At 38.5% G+C, this 19,776-nt stretch overlaps 1 protein-coding gene across 2 annotated transcripts in view; it reads right to left on the bottom strand.

The window, feature by feature from the left end:
* LOC126336450 (uncharacterized) overlaps positions 1-19,776 on the bottom strand; it is a 73,064-nt gene that overhangs the window by 14,417 nt on the left and 38,871 nt on the right. The gene's annotated exons all lie outside the window — the stretch shown is intronic.

Genomic DNA, 19,776 nt, shown 5'->3' with positions numbered 1-19,776 from the left:
AAAAAACAGACTCCGTTTCTGATGTTAATTGACGTGTAAGTGTCAATCAAACATGTTAAAAGAGATGTTGGAGAAACAAAAGAAACATATGCTGAAATTAAAACAAAAATTGGAATCAATTTAAAGATTTTAGAAGGAGGAAACTGCTGCAAAAACTTAGAGCTGATTATTATATTGGAATGCAGCCTGTTCAGGGCATTAAAAAGAATATGCAGGAAATACAGGATTTTATCGGGAAATGCAGTTCTACTTCTGGACCATCCATATGAAAAAGTGTAAAGAGATCTAGATTTGATGAATTAGATGCTACTCTTTTGCAATGGTTTAGCTGAAAACGAGTAGAAAATTTCACTGTTTCAAATGTGATTTGTGCCGAAAAAGCTAAATCTCTTCATGAAGCTCTAGGGTTCGAGGGAGAATTTAATGCCTTATTTGGATAGCTCACCAGATTCAAACAATGGCAGGAGATTTCTCAATTGCAAGGAGAGTGGCTTAGTTCAAAAGATGCAGGAGCTGATTCCTTCTGGGAAAAGTTCCATAAGTATGTGGAAGAAGAGGCCAAATTGTACTGCAGATGAAAGCACACCAGCCAAATTTATACTGCAGATAAAGTGGCCTCTATTGGCCTATCAAGCAGAACCCTTGCTTTTAAGAGCGAAGTTCCTGTTCCTGGATATAAATCGTCTCAGGAATGCATTAACATTTTGTGCACCAGTAATGCATTTGGGAATCACAAAATGAAACTACTACTGATTGGAAAATCAAAAACACCTTGAGCATTCAAGGGTATCACAGCTCTGGATCACCTGTGCATTATTACAACCAAAAGAATTATTGAGAGATAGTGAAATTTTCAAAAACCAATTCCACACATATTTCGTACTACATGTTCTGCAATTTTTAGAAGAAGGCTGTCCTATTGCTTGATAATGACCCTTCACATTCTTATGGAAGGATTCTTGTATATGATGATGGTCTCATAATAATTAAATTTTTATGTCCAATATGACTGCCATTATACAGTCAATGGACCAAGGCAAAAATGCATTGGAAAAACGGCTTTAATGAGCTGGTCTACCGAGTATGAAAGTCGACGATGATTATAATTTGGTGGCATTCTGGAAGAAAGTGACAATTCTAGATGCCATACATGGGATTTCTGATGCCTGGCAGGGAGCCAAGCCTCCAATTAAGGAAGATAAACGTTCCAGATAAAGAAGAAAGTGATTTTCAAGGTTTTGTTGACGAAGAAATAACAACTGCACAAATAATAATTCTAGCAATGGGTTTAAATGGTTTTGAAGATATCACTGAAGGAAACTTGAAAGAGTGGCTGAAAATTGATGTACGTGTACCCAGCTTACAGTGCATGAGTAATGTCAAAATTGTGACCACTGCTTCACAACAAAACAAAGAAGAGGGCAGTGAATGCGAAAGTGGGCATGAAGATAGTGGCCTCATCAGTCATTGTTCCACATTGCAATGTGTTGATACTCTTCTAGATTATATGGGCCAGAGGGTGTTTCAGTACAGTGACATTGCTGCAAGAAAAATTCAAAATTCCACATGAGAAAATATCAACTCCTCTCAGAAGCATACAATTATATAATATTTTAAGGAATACACAGGCCTACAGTGCCTACATAAAAGAACTTGGATAAACTTTCAAACATAGAACATGTGTTTGAAAATATCTCAATTATTCATGTTTTCAATTATTTGTACATCTTCTTCCCACACTGCCCCAAATAATCTAGAGCATTACTCTATAATGGAAAGAGCCTAGAAAATGAAAGTGCCATGTATGTTTAGGTTACACAAAAAAGTAGGGTGAAAAAATAACTGAAACAGAATTTTGTAATATAGAAATACAATATAAATTTATCGTTAATACTTTATATGACACAGCCAACAAAGCTCCCGGGGAAGCAATTAATTGAAAGTGAATAAAACTACTGCATTATTTTCATTCAGATGTAAAGAAAGAAATACAAATACAGAAACAGTAATATTTAAAATGGCTAAATGTACAAAGTACTCAAGCAGTGATAGAACTAAGAATGCAAATCAGCAAAATGGGGCTGAAACAAAAAATAAGACTTGGAAACAGACTTGCAATAAAGTGGGCAATCTTACTGGAGGAAAAAGTGCAGAACCATGAAAGATATCGAAAATACTGAGGAAAATCTCTAAAGAAAAACAACTAATTAGATATATTAGTATTTAGACTTGGGAAAATATTGTCACAGAAGAAGCTGAGTAGCACAGTCACCATGGTGTAGTGGTTACAATACTAGACTGTTGCATGGAGGGTCGTGAGTTCAAAACTCTCCTGAACTGTAAAATTTTAATTTCTATATTTGGTTCGAGTACATTCTAGAAGTATCCACAAATGTCAAGAATCATTGTACTGGAATGTTCTGTAACTGTATACATCCTGTATGTGTTCTGGCTGGAGGCAGTTTGCTCCGCGCTCTTGTATGTGTAAGTGCTGAATAAACCTTCATTAAGTGAAGTTAGTGTTCGTGTCATTCATCTAATTAAACCTTCTTCTATGTGACAATATTTTAAAGAACTGTCGACAGAAAATACGGAAGAATTTTTGGATTCAATAAATAACAAAACAGAAATAACAGAATATAATGAATGCATTTCTTTGAGCATACAAACAGTAGAAGACTCAATCAAAATTTTAAAGAACGAAAGAGCTAAATGAATTGGAGGAAGCCCAGCTCAACTGTTGAGATATAGTAGACATAAATTAAGTAAACTTTTGCAAAACCCTTTGGAAAAATGTTTAAATAGTGAGACGATACCAAAGATAAGAAAGTAGGATTTACATCAACAACTCATACGAAAGGAGGAAAAACAAATTTAAGAATTACAGAGGAATAACTGTGATATTTCCAGGGCAGATGTGGACTCTGATCACAATCTATTGGTTATGAACTGTAGGTTAAAACTGAAGAAACTGCAAAAAGGTGGCAATTTAAGGAGATAGGACCTTGATAAACTGACTAAACCAGAGGTTGTAGAGACTTTCAGGGAGAGCATAAGCGGACAATTGACAGGAATTGGGGAAAGAAATACAGTAGAAGAAGAATGTGTAGCTCTGTGGAATGAAGTAGTGAAGGCAGCAGACGATCAAGAAGGTAAAAAGACGAGGGCTGGTAGAAATCCTTGGGTACCAAAAGAAATATTGAATTTAATTGATGAAAGGAGAAAATATAAAAATGCAGTAAATGAAGCAGGCAAAAAGGAATACAAATGTCTCAAAAATGAGATCGACAGGAAGTGCAAAACTGCTAAGCAGGGATGACTAGAGGACAAATGTAAGGGTGTAGAGGCTTATCTCACTAGGGGTAAGATAGATAGTGCCTACAGGAAAATTAAAGAGATCTTTGGAGAAAAGAGAACCACTTGTATGAATATCAAGAGTTCAGATGGAAACCCAGTTCTAAGCAAAGAAGGGAAATCAGAAAGGTGGAAGGAGTATATAGAGGGTCTATACAAGGGCGATGTACTTGAGGACAATATTATGGAAATGGAAGAGGATGTAGATGAAGATGAAATGGGAGATATGATACTGAAGAATTTGACAGAGCGCTGAAAGACCTGAGTCGAAACAAGGCCCCGGGAGTAGACAGCATTCCATTAGGCCTTGAGAGAGCCAGTCCTGACAAAACTCTACCATCTGGTGAGCAAGATGTAAGAGACAGGCGAAATACCCTCAGACTTCAAGAAGAATATAATAATACCAATCCCAAAGAAAGCAGGTGTTGACAGATGTGAAAATTACCGAACTATCAGTTTAATAAGTCACACTTGCGAAATACTAACGCGAATTCTTTATAGACGAATGGAAAAACTGGTAGAAGTCGACCTCGGGGAACATCAGTTTGGATTCAGTAGAAATGTTGGAACACATGAGGCAATACTGACCTTATGCCTTATCTTAGAAGAAAGATTAAGGAAAGGCAAACCTATGTTTCTAGCATTTGTAGACTTAGAAAAAGCTTTTGACAATGTTGACTGGAATACCCTCTTTCAAATTCTAAAGGTGGCAGGGATAAAATACTGGGAGCGAAAGGCTATTTACAGTTTGTATAGGTGTGCTCCCTGCCGCCGTTGGATAAGCAGGTGCCAGCAGAAAGTCGTATACTCCTAGCTCACTCATTTGTTACATAGTGTAATTCTTAATTTCTTTGCGTGTTTTTGGTACTTGCATTGTTTAATTCATAAATTTTAGATGTATTATAGTATTTGAGAGTTGTAGTATCGCATTTTAGTACCTGAATAGTGTAAATTCGCATAGTCGTCTGTCTTCTGTTTTTGTTTTGAACGGCCAGTGTCGGTTGGTCACAGGCAGTGTGCTCCCTGCTGCCGCTGGAAAAGCAGCTCGCCAGCAGAAAGTCGTATACTCCTAGGTCACTCATTTGTTACATAGTTTAATTCTTAATTTCTTTGTGTGTTTTTGGTGCTTGCGTTCTTTAATTCATAAATTTTGGATGTATTATAGTATTTGAGAGTTGTAGCATCGCGTTTTAGTACCTGAATAGTGTAAAATCGCGTAGTCTCCTTCCGCTGCTAAGCAGTGTGTCAGCAGAGTGCAAGTAGCAGCATTACTGCATTTACTAGGCAATCTTATATTTTAATATCCATTTAAATTTTGTGTCGATTTGTTTGTGCTCTCTGTAGATTAATTCAGATGTTCTTTGCACAACAGTTTTAGGGACTGCAACTGCTGTGTTCGGATGCAGGCTGAGTTGGCATCCTTTCGCTCCTAGCTTCAGGCAGTGTTGGCTTCGGTCACACAGCTTGAGGCTGTTGCCAATGGGCATCACTGTGGGGGTTTGGCCAGCTTGTCCCACGCATCCCCCAATCAGTCTACGACTGTGGCTGCCCGGGATACTGCCCACGTTGAGGCTGATCCCTCACCTGTGGTAGAGTGGGAGGTCGTCTCGAGGTGTGGCAGGGGGCGAAAGACATTCCGGAGGGCTGATCGGAAGGCCTCTCCAGTTTGTCTGATAAACCGATTTCAGGCTCTGTCTCCGGCTGATACTGATCTTCGGCCGGAGATGGCTGCTTGTCCTGTTCCAGAGGTTGCCCCTCAGTCTGCAAGATCCGGGCAGTCGCAGAGGGTGGGCTTACTGGTAGTTGGGAGCTCCAATGTCACGTGTGTAATCGGGCCCCTTAGCGATATGGCAGCAAGAGAGGGGAAGAAAACCAATGTGCACTCTGTGTGCATACCGGGGGGAGTCATTCCAGATGCAGAAAGGGTCCTTCTGGATGCCATGAAGGGTTCAGGGTTCACTCATCTGCAGGTGGTCGCTCATGTCGGCACCAATGATGTGTGTCGCTATGGATCAGAGGAAATACTCTCTGGCTTCCGGCGGCTATTTGATTTGGTGAAGACTGCCAGTCTCGCTAGTGGGATGAAAGCAGAGCTCACCATCTGCAGCATCGTCGACAGGACTGACTGCAGACATTTGGTACAGAGCCACGTGGAGGGTCTGAATCAGAGGCTCAGACGGTTCTGCGACCGTGTGGGCTGCAGATTCCTCGACTTGCACCATAGGGTGGCGGGGTTTCGGGTTCTGCTGGATAGGTCAGGAGTCCACTACATGCAGCAAACGGCTACACGGGTAGCAGGGGTTGTGTGGCGTGGACTGGGTGGTTTTTTGAGGTTAGATGGCCTCAGGCAAGTTCATAAAGGGCAACAGCCTCAAAAGGTGCGGGGCAAAGTCAGGACATGCCGGTACCAAGCAGCAATTGGTATTGTAATTGTAAACTGTCGAAGCTGCATTGGTAAAGTACAGGAACTTCAAGCGCTGATAGAAAGCACCGAAGCTGAAATCGTTATAGGTACAGAAAGCTGGCTGAAGCCAGAGGTAAATTCAGCCGAAATTTTTACAAAGGCACAGACGGTGTTTAGAAAGGATAGATTGCATGCAACCGGTGGTGGCGTGTTTGTCGCTGTTAGTAGTAGTTTATCCTGTAGTGAAGTAGAAGTGGATAGTTCCTGTGAAATATTATGGGTGGAGGTTGCACTCAACAACCGGGCTAGGCTAATAATTGGCTCCTTTTACCGACCTCCCGACTCAGCAGCATTAGTGGCAGAACAACTGAGAGAAAATTTGGAATACATTTCACATAAATGTTCTCAGCATATTACAGTCTTACGTGGAGATTTTAATTTACCAGAAATAGACTGGGACACTCAGATGTTTAGGACAGGTGGTAGGGACTGAGCATCGAGTGACATTATACTGAGTGCACTATCCGAAAATTACCTCAAGCAATTAAACAGAGAACCGTCTCATGGAGATAACATCTTGGACCTACTGATAACAAACAGAACCGAACTTTTCGACTCTGTAAGTGCAGAACAGGGAATCAGTGATCATAAGGCCGTTGCAGCATCCCTGAATATGGAAGTTAATAGGAATATAAAAAAAGGGAGGAAGGTTTATCTGTTTAGCAAGAGTAATAGAAGGCTGATTTCAGACTACCTAACAGATCAAAAAGAAAATTTCTGTTCCGACACTGACAATGTTGAGTGTTTATGGAAAAAGTTTAATGCAATTGTAAAATGCGTTTTAGACAGGTACATGCTGAGTAAAACTGTGAGGGACGGGAAAAACCCACCGTGGTTCAAGAACAAAGTTAGGAAACAACTGCGAAAGCAAAGAGAGCTTCACTCCAAGTTTAAACGCAGCCAAAACCTCTCAGACAAACAGAACCTACACGATGTCAAAGTTAGCGTAAGGAGGGCTATGCTTCAGTGAATTCGAAAGTAAAATTCTATATACCGAGTAGAAAATCCTAGGAAGTTCTGGTCTTACGTTAAATCTGTAAGTGGCTCGAAACAGCATATCCAGACACTCTGGGATGGTGATGGCACTGAAACAGAGGATGACACGCGTAAAGCTGAAAAACTAAACACCTTTTTCCAAAGCTGTTTCACAGACGAAGACTGCACTGCAATTCCTTCTCTAAATCCTCGCACAAACGAAAAAATGGCTGACATCGAAATAAGTGTCCAAGGAATAGAAAAGCAACTGGAATCACTCAACAGAGGAAAGTCCACTGGACCTGACGGGATACCAATTTGATTCTACACAGAGTACTCGAAAGAGCTTGCCCCCTTCTAACAGCCATGTACCGCAAGTCTCTAGAGGAACAGAAGGTTCCAAATGATTGGAAAAGATCACAGGTAGTCCCAGTCTTCAAGAAGGGTCGTCGAGCAGATGCGCAAAACTATAGACCTATATCTCTGACGTCGATCTGTTGTAGAATTTTAGAACACGTTTTTTGCTCGAGTATCATGTCTTTTTTGGAAACCCAGAATCTACTCTGTAGGAATCAACATGGATTCCGGAAACAGCGATCATGTGAGACCCAATTCGCTTTATTTGCTCTTGAGACCCAGAAAATGTTAGATACAGGCTCCCAGATAGATGCTATTTTCCTTGACTTCCGGAAGGCATTCGATACAGTTCCGCACTGTCGCCTGATAAAAAAAGTAAGAGCCTACGGAATATCAGACCAGCAGTGTGACTGGATTGAAGAGTTTTTAGCAAACAGAACACAGCATGTTGTTATCAATGGAGATATGTCTACAGATATTAAAGTAACCTCTGGCATGCCACAGGGGAGTGTTATGGGACTATTGCTTCTCACAATATATATGAATGACCTAGTAGATAGTGTTGGAAGTTCCATGCGGCTTTTCGCAGATGATGCTGTAGTATACAGATAAGTTGCAGCGTTAGAAAATTGTAGCGAAATGCAGGAAGATCTTCAGCAGATAGGCACTTGGTGCAGGTAGTCGCAACTGACCCTTAACATAGACAAATGTAATGTACTGTGAATACATAGAAAGAAGGATCCTTTATTGTATGATTATATGATAGCGGAACAAACACTGGTAGCAGTTACTTCTGTAAAATATCTGGGAGTATGGGCGTGCGGAACGATTTGAAGTGGAATGATCATATAAAATTAATTGTTGGTAAGGCGGGTACCAGGTTGAGACTCATTGGGAGAGTCCTTAGAAAATGTAGTCCATCAACACAGGAGGCAACTTACAAAACACTCGTTCGACCTATACTTGAGTATTGCTCATCAGTGTGGGATCTGTACCAGATTGGGTTGACGGAGGAGATAGAGAAGATCAAAAGAAGAATGGCGCGTTTCGTCACAGGGTTATTTGGTAATCGTGATAGCGTTACGGAGATGTTTAGCAAACTCAAGTGGCAGACTCTTCAAGAGAGGCGCTCTGCATTGCGGTGTAGCTTGCTCGCCAGGTTTTGAGAGGGTGCATTTCTGGATGAGATATCAAATATATTGCTTCCCCCTACTTATACCTTCCGAGGAGATCACGAATGTAAAATTAGAGATATTCGAGCGCGCACGGAGGCTTTCAGACAATCGTTCTTCCCGCGAACCATACGCGACTGGAACAGAAAAAGGAGGTAATCACAGTGGCACGTAAAGTGCCCTCCGCCACACACCGTTAGGTGGCTTGCGTAGTATAAATGTAGATGTAAATAAAACCAGATGGCAGTTATAAGAGTCGAGGGACATGAAAAGGAAGCAATGGTTGGGAAGGGAGTGAGACAGGGTTGTAGCCTCTCCCCGATGTTATTCAATCTGTATATTGAGCAACCAGTGAAGGAAACAAAAGAAATATTCGGAGTAGGTATTAAAATCAATGGAGAAGAAATAAAAACCTTGAGGTTCACTGATGACATTGGAATTCTGTCAGAGACAGCAAAGGACTTGTAAGAGCAGTTGAACGGAATGGACAGTGTCTTGAAAGGTGGATATAAATGAACATCAACAAAAGCAAAATGAGGATCATGGAATGCAGTCGAATTAAGTCGGGTGATGCCAACGGAATTAGATTAGGAAATGAGATGCTTAAAGTAGTAAATGAGTTTTGCTATTTGGGGAGCAAAATAACTGATGATGGTCGAAGTAGAGAGGATATAAAATGTAGACGGCCAACGGCAAGGAAAGCGTTTCTGAAGTAGAGGAATTTGTTAACATCGAGTATAGATTTAAGTGTCAGGAAGTCGTTCTGAAAATATTTGTATGGAGTGTAGCCATGTATGGAAGTGAAACATGGTCGATAAATAGTTTGGACAGGAAGAGAATAGAAGCTTTCAAAATGTGGTGCTACAGAAGAGTGCTGAAGATTTGATGGGTAGATCACATAACTAATGACGAGGTATTGAATAGAATAGGGGAGAAGAGGAGTTCGTGGCACAACTTGACAAGAAGAAGGAACCGTTTGGTAGGGCATGTTCTGAGGCATCAAGGGATCACAAATTTAGCATTGGAGGGCAGTGTGGAGGGTAAAAATTGTATAGAGAGACCAAGAAATGAATATATTAAGCAGATTCAGAAGGATGTAGGTTGCAGTAAGCACTGGGAGATGAAGCAGCTTGCACAGGATAGCGTAGCATGGAGAGCTGCATCAAACCAGTCTCAGGACTGAAGACCACAAGAAACAAACAACAACTGTGATATTTAGCGGGTTTAATGGAAGGATTATGGAAAAATTTTTAGAGGCAGAATTTATGGAAATGGAGACCAAAGAACAATCTGAAGGAAGGTCAACTATAGGCCTTACACTTTGTTTGGCTTGAAAAGAGAAATATTCGAGATCAGCGACTTCACTTAGAATTTGTAGACATAAAAAAAGTCTATGACAATATATCTTTATGCAGTTTGTTGAAGGTTTTGAAATCATCTAATATTAATTCTATCATAATTAAAGGAATTAAGAACCTATATGAAAACTCTACAGCAAGAATAAAAATACAAAACTTTCTGTCATCTGGATTTAAAGTTACAAAGGGAATGTGTCTGGGATGCAGCCTATCATCAACCCTTTATAAAAATATACATAGAGAAAGCATTTGAAAATTGGAAGAAAAAGTGTAAGAACATGGGAATTCCAATGCATGATAGTACTATATTATCACTATAATTTGCTGATATACAGCTAATTTTGGCCCAAGATGAAGAAGACACTGATTATTTACCAGGAAATTAACAGAGGAAAACATGAGATCTTCAGGTCAACATGGCTCAAACAAAATACATGGTAATAGGAGGAACAAATCAAGATTTGACAGCAGGAAAAGGGATGGCAACATTAACACATACTGAAGAATACAAATATCTAGAAGTAGAAGTAAGAATTACACAAGATGATAAATAAGATAAGGAAATTAATTCAGTAATAAATGTGGATGAGTTCACTACTGGAACATTAAGTAATATTTTATGGAATCTATTAGAAGCATTATGTCACATGAACCTGCCTGGATAGCCAAGCACATTAAAGCACCTGCTTCCAGGACATGGGGAGGTGTGCTGGGTCTGGATCAGATTTGCCTGATGGATTAACAATGGGAATTGGTGTGCTGGTCGGCCTGGATTGGTTTTAGGTGGTTTTTCCACATCCACCTAGGTAAATACTGGGCTAGTTCTCATGCCAAACCTCAAATACATGGTTCACAAATACTTTGAAAAATAATGCCAATTAAATCACATGATTATACTAGATTCTGACATGGATTCCTGTCCAGGAGAGGGGGTGAGCTAGCAGCAACTTTAAAATGCCATTGTTAGTGGTGACTCCATCATATTAAAAAATAGCCTATATACAGATATGGCTGGTTCTCCGTGAAACTGGAGAAGTACTGTACCAGTCCTGGCCCTGCATTGGATTCATAAGGCACCATAAAAGTGAGAAAGGAATTATTATGTCATATGGATGAAAAGTATGGGTAGTTAAATTACAAAAGTGGACATATTTGTCACTGTGAGCTATCTGTGATCATTATTTATACAAAAAAGACTTTTTTCTCTATATCAATTGCTGTTTTTATTTCAGATTAACCTGTTTTGGGCAACATTACACATCTTCAGGTGTGTTAAACAACAAAATAGTTACAACTGGGCCCTAAGCCTATGTTTTGAAAGCATGATTTTTTTTAGTCTAATTACAACAGAAATGTTGTATTACATAGTACATCTTTTAGTTACATAGAAACCTGTCCTAATGGAACAATCAGTTCATGGGGGGAGGGGGGGGGGGGACTTGCACGCTGTATATTGGTATTAAGACTTAAAAGAAATTTGATTGGTTCAAATGCCTGTAGAGTTGCATAGTGTCCTCTGCCTGTACTAACAGAATTAAAACACAATACTGGAATACTTCATACACTATGCAATAAACAGTATCTGTACACCCCCAAAACCACACGTTTTTCATATTACGTGCATAGTGCTCCCAGGTACTCCATATCAGTGATCTCAGTAGTCATTAGACATTGGGAGAGAGCAGAAGGGACTGCTTCACAGAACTCACAGACTTCAAACGTGGCCAGGTGATTGGGTGTCACTTGCATCATACGTCTGTACGCTATATTTTCACACTCCTAAACACTCCTAGGTCCACTGTTTCTGATGTGATAGTGAAGTGGAAGAGAGTCGTAATGTGTAATAGGCAGACATCTATCCAGACCATCGCACAGGAATTCCAAACTGCATCAGAAAATACTGCAAATACTATGACAGTTAGGTAGGAGGTGATAAAAAACTTGGATTTCATGGTAAAGCAGCTGCTTATAAGCCACATATTGCACCAGTAAATGCCAAACGACACCTTGCTTGGTATAAGGAGTGTAAACATTGGACGATTGAACAGTTGAAAAATGTTGTGTGGAGTGATGAATCACGGTACATAATGTGACCATCCAATGGCAGGGTGTGTGTATGGTGGATACCTGGTGGAGGTCATCTGACAGCGTGTGTAGTGCCAACAGTAAAATTTGGAGGCAGTGGTGTTATGAAGTGGTCGTGTTTTTCGTGGAGGGGGCTTGCACCCCTTGTTGTTTTGCATGGCACTATCACAGCACAGGCCTACATTGATATTTTAAGCACTTTTTTCTCCCACTGTCGAAGAGCAATTTGGGAATGGCGACTGCATCCTTCAACACGATCGAGCACCTGTTCATAATGCATGGCCTGTGGTGGAGTGGTTTCACAACAATAACATCCCTGTAATGGACTGGCCTGCACAGAGTTCTGACCTGAATCCTATAGAACACCTTTGGGATGTTTTGGAACGCTGACTTCGTGCCAGGCCTCACTGACCGACATCGATACCTCTCCTCGATGCAGCACTCCGTGAAGAATGGGCTACCATGCCCCATAAAGCCTTCCAACACCTGATTGAACATATTCCTGCAAGAGTGCAAGTTATCATCAAGGCTAAGGGTGGGCCAACACCATATTGAATTCCAGCACTACCGATGGAGGGCACCACTAATTTGTAAGTCATTTTCAGCCAGGTGTCTGGATACTTTTGATCACATAGTGTATATAAAGTATGGCTAAGCATTATACATAAAACATTAATGATGATGTCTTAGCTTTGAAAACATGTTAAAATTTAAAAGATTACATTAAAATTTTTAAATTAATTTGATTGGTGCATAACATCTGTAGAATGCTTTCTATGTGCACTAATGGATTAATATACAGGGTGATCAAAAAGTCAGTATAAATTTGAAAACTTAATAAACCACGGAATAATGTAGATAGAGAGGTAAAAATTGACACACATGCTTGGAATGACACTGGGTTTTACTAGAACAAAAAAAAAAAAAAAAAAAAAAGTTCACAAAATGTCCGACATATGGCGCTGAACAGCAAAACTGCTACCGTGACAGTACGCCGATATGTTACAGAGTCGCATCATCCCCAGCCTGGCTGATAATCACCTGCTGGAATACGATGTTTATACAGGATGGCGCTCCATCCCATATTGCTAGACACGTGAAAGATCTCTTGCATGCGTTGTTTGGTGATGATCGTGTACTCAGCTGCCACTTTAGTCATGCTTGGTCTCCCAGGTCCCCAGACCTCAGTCCGTGCGATTATTGGCTTTGGGGTTACCTGAAGTTGCAAGTGTATCATGATCGACCGACATCTCTAGGGATGCTGAAAGACAACATCCAACGCCAATGCCTCACCATAACTCCGGACATGATTTACAGTGCTGTTCACAACATTATTTCTCGACTATAGCTATTGTTGAGGAATGATGGTGGACATATTGAGCAATTCTTGTAAAGAACATCATCTTTGCTTTGTCTTACTTTGTTATGCTAATTATTGCTATGCTGTTCAGATGAAGTGTGATCTGTCGGACATTTTTTGAACATTTGTGTTTTTTTGGTTCTCATAAAACCCCATGTCATTCCAAGCATGTGTGTCAATTTGTACTTCTCTATCTACATTATTCCGTGATTTATTCAGTTTTCAAATTTATACTGACTTCTTGATCACCCGGTATATCACTGAAATAATTTTCTCCACAAACTTTGAAGGCATTATACAAATACATTAATTAGGTTTCCCAAGCTTCATAAGGATACTATAGGGATACGACAATAATTTTTTAAAAAGTGTCTTCTCTTCTGTCCATTGGATGATCATATGCACTAGGATGAAAGCAGCACCATGGTGAGGCTTTCTCTATCGAATTAGCCGCTGCACAATGTGAGGCGGGCTGCTTTTGTAGAGGTTTACTAAAGTAACCAGTCCCACACAAAAGCTGGTAAGGCCAAAACATGCCTTTTAAATTCCTTATATTAATTATCATGTGCAAACTCATTTTGTTCACTCAGCTGTTTTCCTGTTTTTTTTTTTTTTTTTTTTTTTTTTAATTGGGGGCAGGGGTGGGGGGTAAATTTCCAGTTCCTCCAACATATTCTAATAAAAACTTTTTGGAGCTCTATTTGTATCTCAGTTTGTTCTCCTATAGTTTGAAGTTCACTTTAGCTATTTTTTGGAGCACATGTAAAAACTAGCAAACATGAACTTCGCACAATAGGAAAATATTTGGAGATATTACACAGAGCTCTAAAAACTTTTTATTTGAATGTGTTGGTGGAGAACTTGAGATGTACACTCACAAATAAAAACCTCAGAAAAAACTGGTGAATATACAAAGTGAATTGGCAAACATCAATTATTATTTTTCGAGAAATGTTTTAGCATTTCCAGCTCTGGGATGGGACAGGGCATACGGCAAATTTGACAGAATGGAATGGAACAAAGAGAAGACACATTTTTAAATAATTTATTAGAAGTTATTTACCTTTACCCTATGATAAAACATGTTTGTGAAGCTAGGAAACCCTCATTAATGTTCCTGTGTTATGGCTTGGAACATTTTACATATAAATTAGTTCCTAAGGTACCTTAATCTCTTAGTGCCTGCATGGGGGTATTCTTCCATGTTACAGATGTTATGCATCAATCAAATTGTTTTGTTGTTGTTGTTGTTGTGTTCTTCAGTCCTGAGACTGGTTTGATGCAGCTCTCCATGCTACTCTATCCTGTGCAAGCTTCTTCATCTCCCAGTAGCTACTGCAACCTACATCCTTCTGAATCTGCTTAGCGTAGTCATCTCTTGGTCTCCCTCTACGGTTTTTACCCTCCACGCGGCCCTCCAATACTAAATTGGTGATCCCTAAATTGTTTTAAAATTTTTAATATGTTGCCAAAACTAAGAAATCATCATTGATGTTTTATGTATCATGCTTACTTGCCAGCAATGTTTTATATACTAAGTATTTCAATATTATTTTTTAAATCCATTAGTTTGGGCAGAGGGAACTCTTTAATGCGACAGGCATTTGCACCAAACAAATTTCTTTTAAATCTTAACATAAAGCAACAGCATGCAACTGCAGTATTTGTATAGAACTGTGAAGTGATAGTTTCATCAGGACAACTTGCCCAGTAACTACGACATATGATACTTTATACAATTTTTAATTTAATTGGATAGTTAATTTATAGATAATTAATTTACACGACTTTTTTATTGTAATTACATTACAAAATGATTTATGCTTTGTAAAATAGGGATTAGAACCCAACTGTAATTAATTTTCTTGTCCAACGTATCTGAAGATGGTTAATATTGCCCAAAACCAGTCATTTTGAAATAAAAAAGTGGCAATTGACAGGCAGAAAATTAGCCTATTTAATCAAATCCCAATTAATAAAAGATTGATTACAACTGAGATTAACTACTGGAGATGGTCTGTAGGGGTATTCAGATCGGTACGGGTCAGAAATGAAATCATCAGGAAGTTCAATCAACGATTTTTGGAAGAACAACTCATCTGGTACGGACATATGAAATTGGAACCACCACGAAGGGAGAAAAGAGGGTGACCACCAGCCATATGGACACAATGCTTTACAACTTCACATCTTATTGGACTGCTTCCTGCCATTCTATGACACTGTGCCAAAAATATAAAAGGAAATGATGGCCAAATTTTGTGTTCTTATGTAAGTAAAACACACTGATAGATTCCACTCAAGTCATAGTAATTAAAGTTCCAAGGCAACGAAGAATATGAAAATTTGAAACTTTCAATTGAAAAGTTAGAATGTAACTTAAATCAGTTGTAATTATGAGATGTAAATGTATTGTGCATGTCACTTGAACCTGCATGATAGTGTCACAAAGACTGTATTAAAGTAATTGGTGACCATCTCATCCATAAAAGGACGTTATGAGAAACTACAGAAGGAGTAAGACAAATATCATGTAAATTTAGTATACAAACTATTAATTCACCATAAAAGTTGATACAACATTAGGTAATTGTCAGAGAGCTTAGGCTTTTAGAGAGAGCCCTAGTATACTGGGCAAACATCATTTCTAAGAAGGCTTTCGTATATGCCTTTTTGAGAATCAACTGAACATATGGTATTGTAATCCTAATGGCTGATGATGGATATTGAAATTCATGACAATTTGCATGATTGGTGGCACCACTGTTGAGCTGATGTTATTGTATTATGAAATGAATGAATTAGATAGTTAAGACTACACTACTGAGTGAAAAACTGCCTAGAAGAGATAAGCAATCAATTACCATAAAAACAGATTGGAAAACACATAAAATTGAAGTAAAATATATAAACCCAATAGTCACGTCATAGATGGTGTGGTTTTTTACTTTTTGAAGGCTTACAATACAGTTCATGACTTTCTGTTACTGAATAAGGTATGACACTATATAAAATAGTCAGTCAGGCATGATCTCAGCAGCTTTCTAATAGTATTTTTGGGTGATACAGTTGTGGCTGTGATGTTCAAGAAGAGCTGTGGGTGATCAGCACTTGGTGTAGTGTAGGCAGCTCTCTTTAAGTATGAAACAGATGCCAAACACTGAATACAAACTGAAAAAAAAACTAACTAATTATGCATGCAATATTCTACCACGTTTAGAGGGGAAGAAAAGAAACACCCTTCTACATAACAAAAATATCACAGATGCACCTTTTTCTTGCTAGGGCTCTATGAATGTTTTGATGCTATTGGTGTTCAGAGATGATGTTCAAACTGCTGTGGGGTGACTACTGTTTCAAAGATGTTGCTGAAAAAGTTGTTTTACATCAATGCACAACTGACTTCTGCATACTAATGATGTCAAACGCAATAATTTGATTGTGACATATCTTCTGCCTAAAATACTTTGTGGAGGAATAGAGTATTTAATAAAGAGTGGGAAGAGGCAGGAAAAACTTCTAGGTCAGAGTAGAGTCAGTATTGTTTATTGAGATGGTTGTCAGTACACATTGCTCTAAGCAGATTTTCCATTTACTGGATTCCACTAAACAATTTCTGCACGAAAAAGGAAAACTTTTTCCTCAACTTGATAATCCACAGAGGCTGTTAGATATGTATTTTATTACAGCTGTTGTTCAGCACTTGCAAATGGTAAACATATCATTATAGGGAGTGGACAACTTATTTAAGGTTCAGTGAAGAGCAAGTTTAGCTGGCATAACAAATTAAGACTATTTCAGAAAGGCTATTGAGAATAAAATATATGTTCATTTCAAATGTTTGAAGAAAATCGCTGTAACCCTTCCTGAAGTTTTGACGGAAATGGAAGCTTATTAACATAAAATATCAAACTTGATGTCCGCCTCCTTAGCTGAGTGCTAAGTGCATCTGATTTCGAAGCGACAGGCCTGGGTTTGATTCCCAGCTAGACAGGAAATTTTCTCCACTTTGTGATTGGGTATTGTGTTGTCCTCATCATCATTTCATCATCATTGACACAGAAGTCGCTCAATGTGGTGTCAACTTCATATACTTCCCAGGTGGGGACTCCCGGCCATTAATGCCATACGATCATTTCATTTCATCTAACTTTGCTGGAGAAATACATGGTTTCTCTTCATATCAATGCTGTAAGTTTATGGCTCCCAAAGGTATGGCAAATGTTGGCCCCTGTTATGTAGTACTGGTACATTAAAGTCTTCATTGGAGATTCTAAAAGTAGGCTATTTTCCCTTGGATATATAGCATATGGTACAGAAATCATGTGCAGGCAGAAATCTATAAAACTTAAGGGGAAAGGTGGGGGATAGAAGTAATACTGCTGAGGGGTACTATCTGTCACACACCATAGGACATCTTGTGAAGTATAAGCCCAGGTAAATAACTGAGGTTAGCCATGACAGTGGCATAACAATAGTTCTATGATACTAGAGCAATTTGCAAAATAATACACTTAGTTGTGAAATCCCCAAAACCACAATTTTTACACATCTATGACCAGAGATTTAATTGATTCAATTATGAGTATTTACAATTAAATCTGTCCTTATTTTGTTTCTATTTAACATACTCTATTATTTTCAAGGAAATATTGATAATGTTTGACAAGTATTGTAGTTCCATCAACAGGTCCTTACAAAAATGTTATTATTAGCCGACAATGAATACTGCCCTTTTCATTCAGCCCAAGTTCTTACTTCTGATCAGAAGTTATTTTTGTCTGTGAATCTTGGTTTGTTTCTCCAACACACAATTTAAACAACAGTGAATTAAAGAGTAAGCCAGGGATGCAGATTATCATCAAACTTGTGTTTGTGGTTATTCCAAATCATCCATTAGTCACTGTATGTTACCCCATTTTGTAAGAATTTCAAATACATTATTTTACCTAATCACTCTGAAGGCTTTCTCTTGGGCCAAAATGACACGTAAGTATCCTGGTTCTTCTTTACACTTCTTTCCATACACACAAAATCCAAACTACTTCTCTTTTACCTTTCCATTTCTGAACTAAAACTGATTGTCATCTGATGCCTCTCCAGTTCTCCTTTCTTTCTGTCTGCATTTTGCTCTAGTTAGTGGTTTACTATCATGAGTTGTCAGACTGATCATCCAAGAGATTTTCTGCAATTGTGCCTTCTTCAGTGTTGTAACGTTTCCCTAAAATTGTATTTCATATATTTTTGAAATGAGATTATATAACCTTCTAGTTCCTACCAAAGAGTTTAAAATCATCTCTGCTCATTTGTTTGTGCTCATGTAATTCATGCTCTGTCAAACTTTGACTGGGATTATTGGGCCACATTTTTTCTCATGTAAACTTCCTCCTCCTTCATCACACCCCAGGGAAGTCTTCTTGACTCTACAGACCTGTGATACTCTCCTGCAACCTATCAGTCCTATTTTCTAATTTAACACAAGTTTTTTTTAACTTCAATGCATTCATCTTTCCATATTTGCCAATTTCTACACAATGTTCATACTTCCAACATTTAGCTGCTTGATTCATAGAAAGTTAGCTTTATTTTATCTCTGCATGATAAACTCCTCCCATGGAGTCACTGTCTGGAGTTTCAATGTGAGAAGGGTTTACCTTGAGAATTTTATGTAGATGAAAAATACTTTCAGTGTAATTGTGAAAAAGAGTGCTTGGTTTAAATTTTGTTGTTTTGAAATATATATTACAGCTGACACAGATACCAAACAATAATAACAGCACTGGCAAGTGATTGTTGCTGAAACAACTGGAACTAAACTTTTATGTTATGCACTATCCATTCATTCATACACTTTTCTTTAAAAAATAAAGAGGAACACCATATAACCCATTCACTAAAAAGTACGACATAACTTATCAAACTTTATTATCCGCGATGCTGCAGTTTACTCATATGCTTCAAAAGTAAAATATTGGGATACAGCATGAGATTTTGCACAACTGCAGAAATACAAAGGAGGTTTAGAAGCGATTTTGAATATTCCCTACTTCTTGAAACATTTGTCTTATTTTTCCATAGTACTCTAGCTTTGATGTTAGTAATGGAACTGTGGAATTTGTAAGTTCTAAAAAAAGTTTCTTTTAATGGAAATGATTATACATACAATGAAAGGTAAACTAATTCATGGGAGATGACTGAAGAGTGCGTTGCTCATAAATTCAAGCTGATGTTTTTATGGAATTAGCACCTGGGGATACCAATAACATTGTCCATTGGTCAAATTCAGAAGTATTTTACAATTATACGTGTCTGAAAGCTTTCATGATGAGTTATGAGTGAGACTGAATTTCAAGTTCTTTCTGTTAAGTGACAGTGCTGATGGTGAAAATGAGAATCACAATCCAACTGCAACAGAACACATATTTCTTCAAATAACTGGGTTTAATTTCGTAATGTGATGACTGGATTGCCATTAACAATGATAGTCATGGATGGCTTTGGGATTTAATTTGGAAAATTTGTACACATGATGGTGAACAGAACTGTACACTTTTCCCCCATAGCTGACCAAGTATCAGGAAAAATAACATCTGCGAACCAAAATTCACGAATCAGGAGCCTTCAGGTCCAGAGTCTCTCTACATATATTTT

Source organism: Schistocerca gregaria, chromosome 2 (assembly GCF_023897955.1).
Source record: "Schistocerca gregaria isolate iqSchGreg1 chromosome 2, iqSchGreg1.2, whole genome shotgun sequence".
Taxonomy (NCBI): Eukaryota; Metazoa; Arthropoda; class Insecta; order Orthoptera; family Acrididae; genus Schistocerca; species Schistocerca gregaria.
Note: the sequence above shows the minus strand (reverse complement) of the source record. Positions and strands in the feature narration are given on the sequence as shown.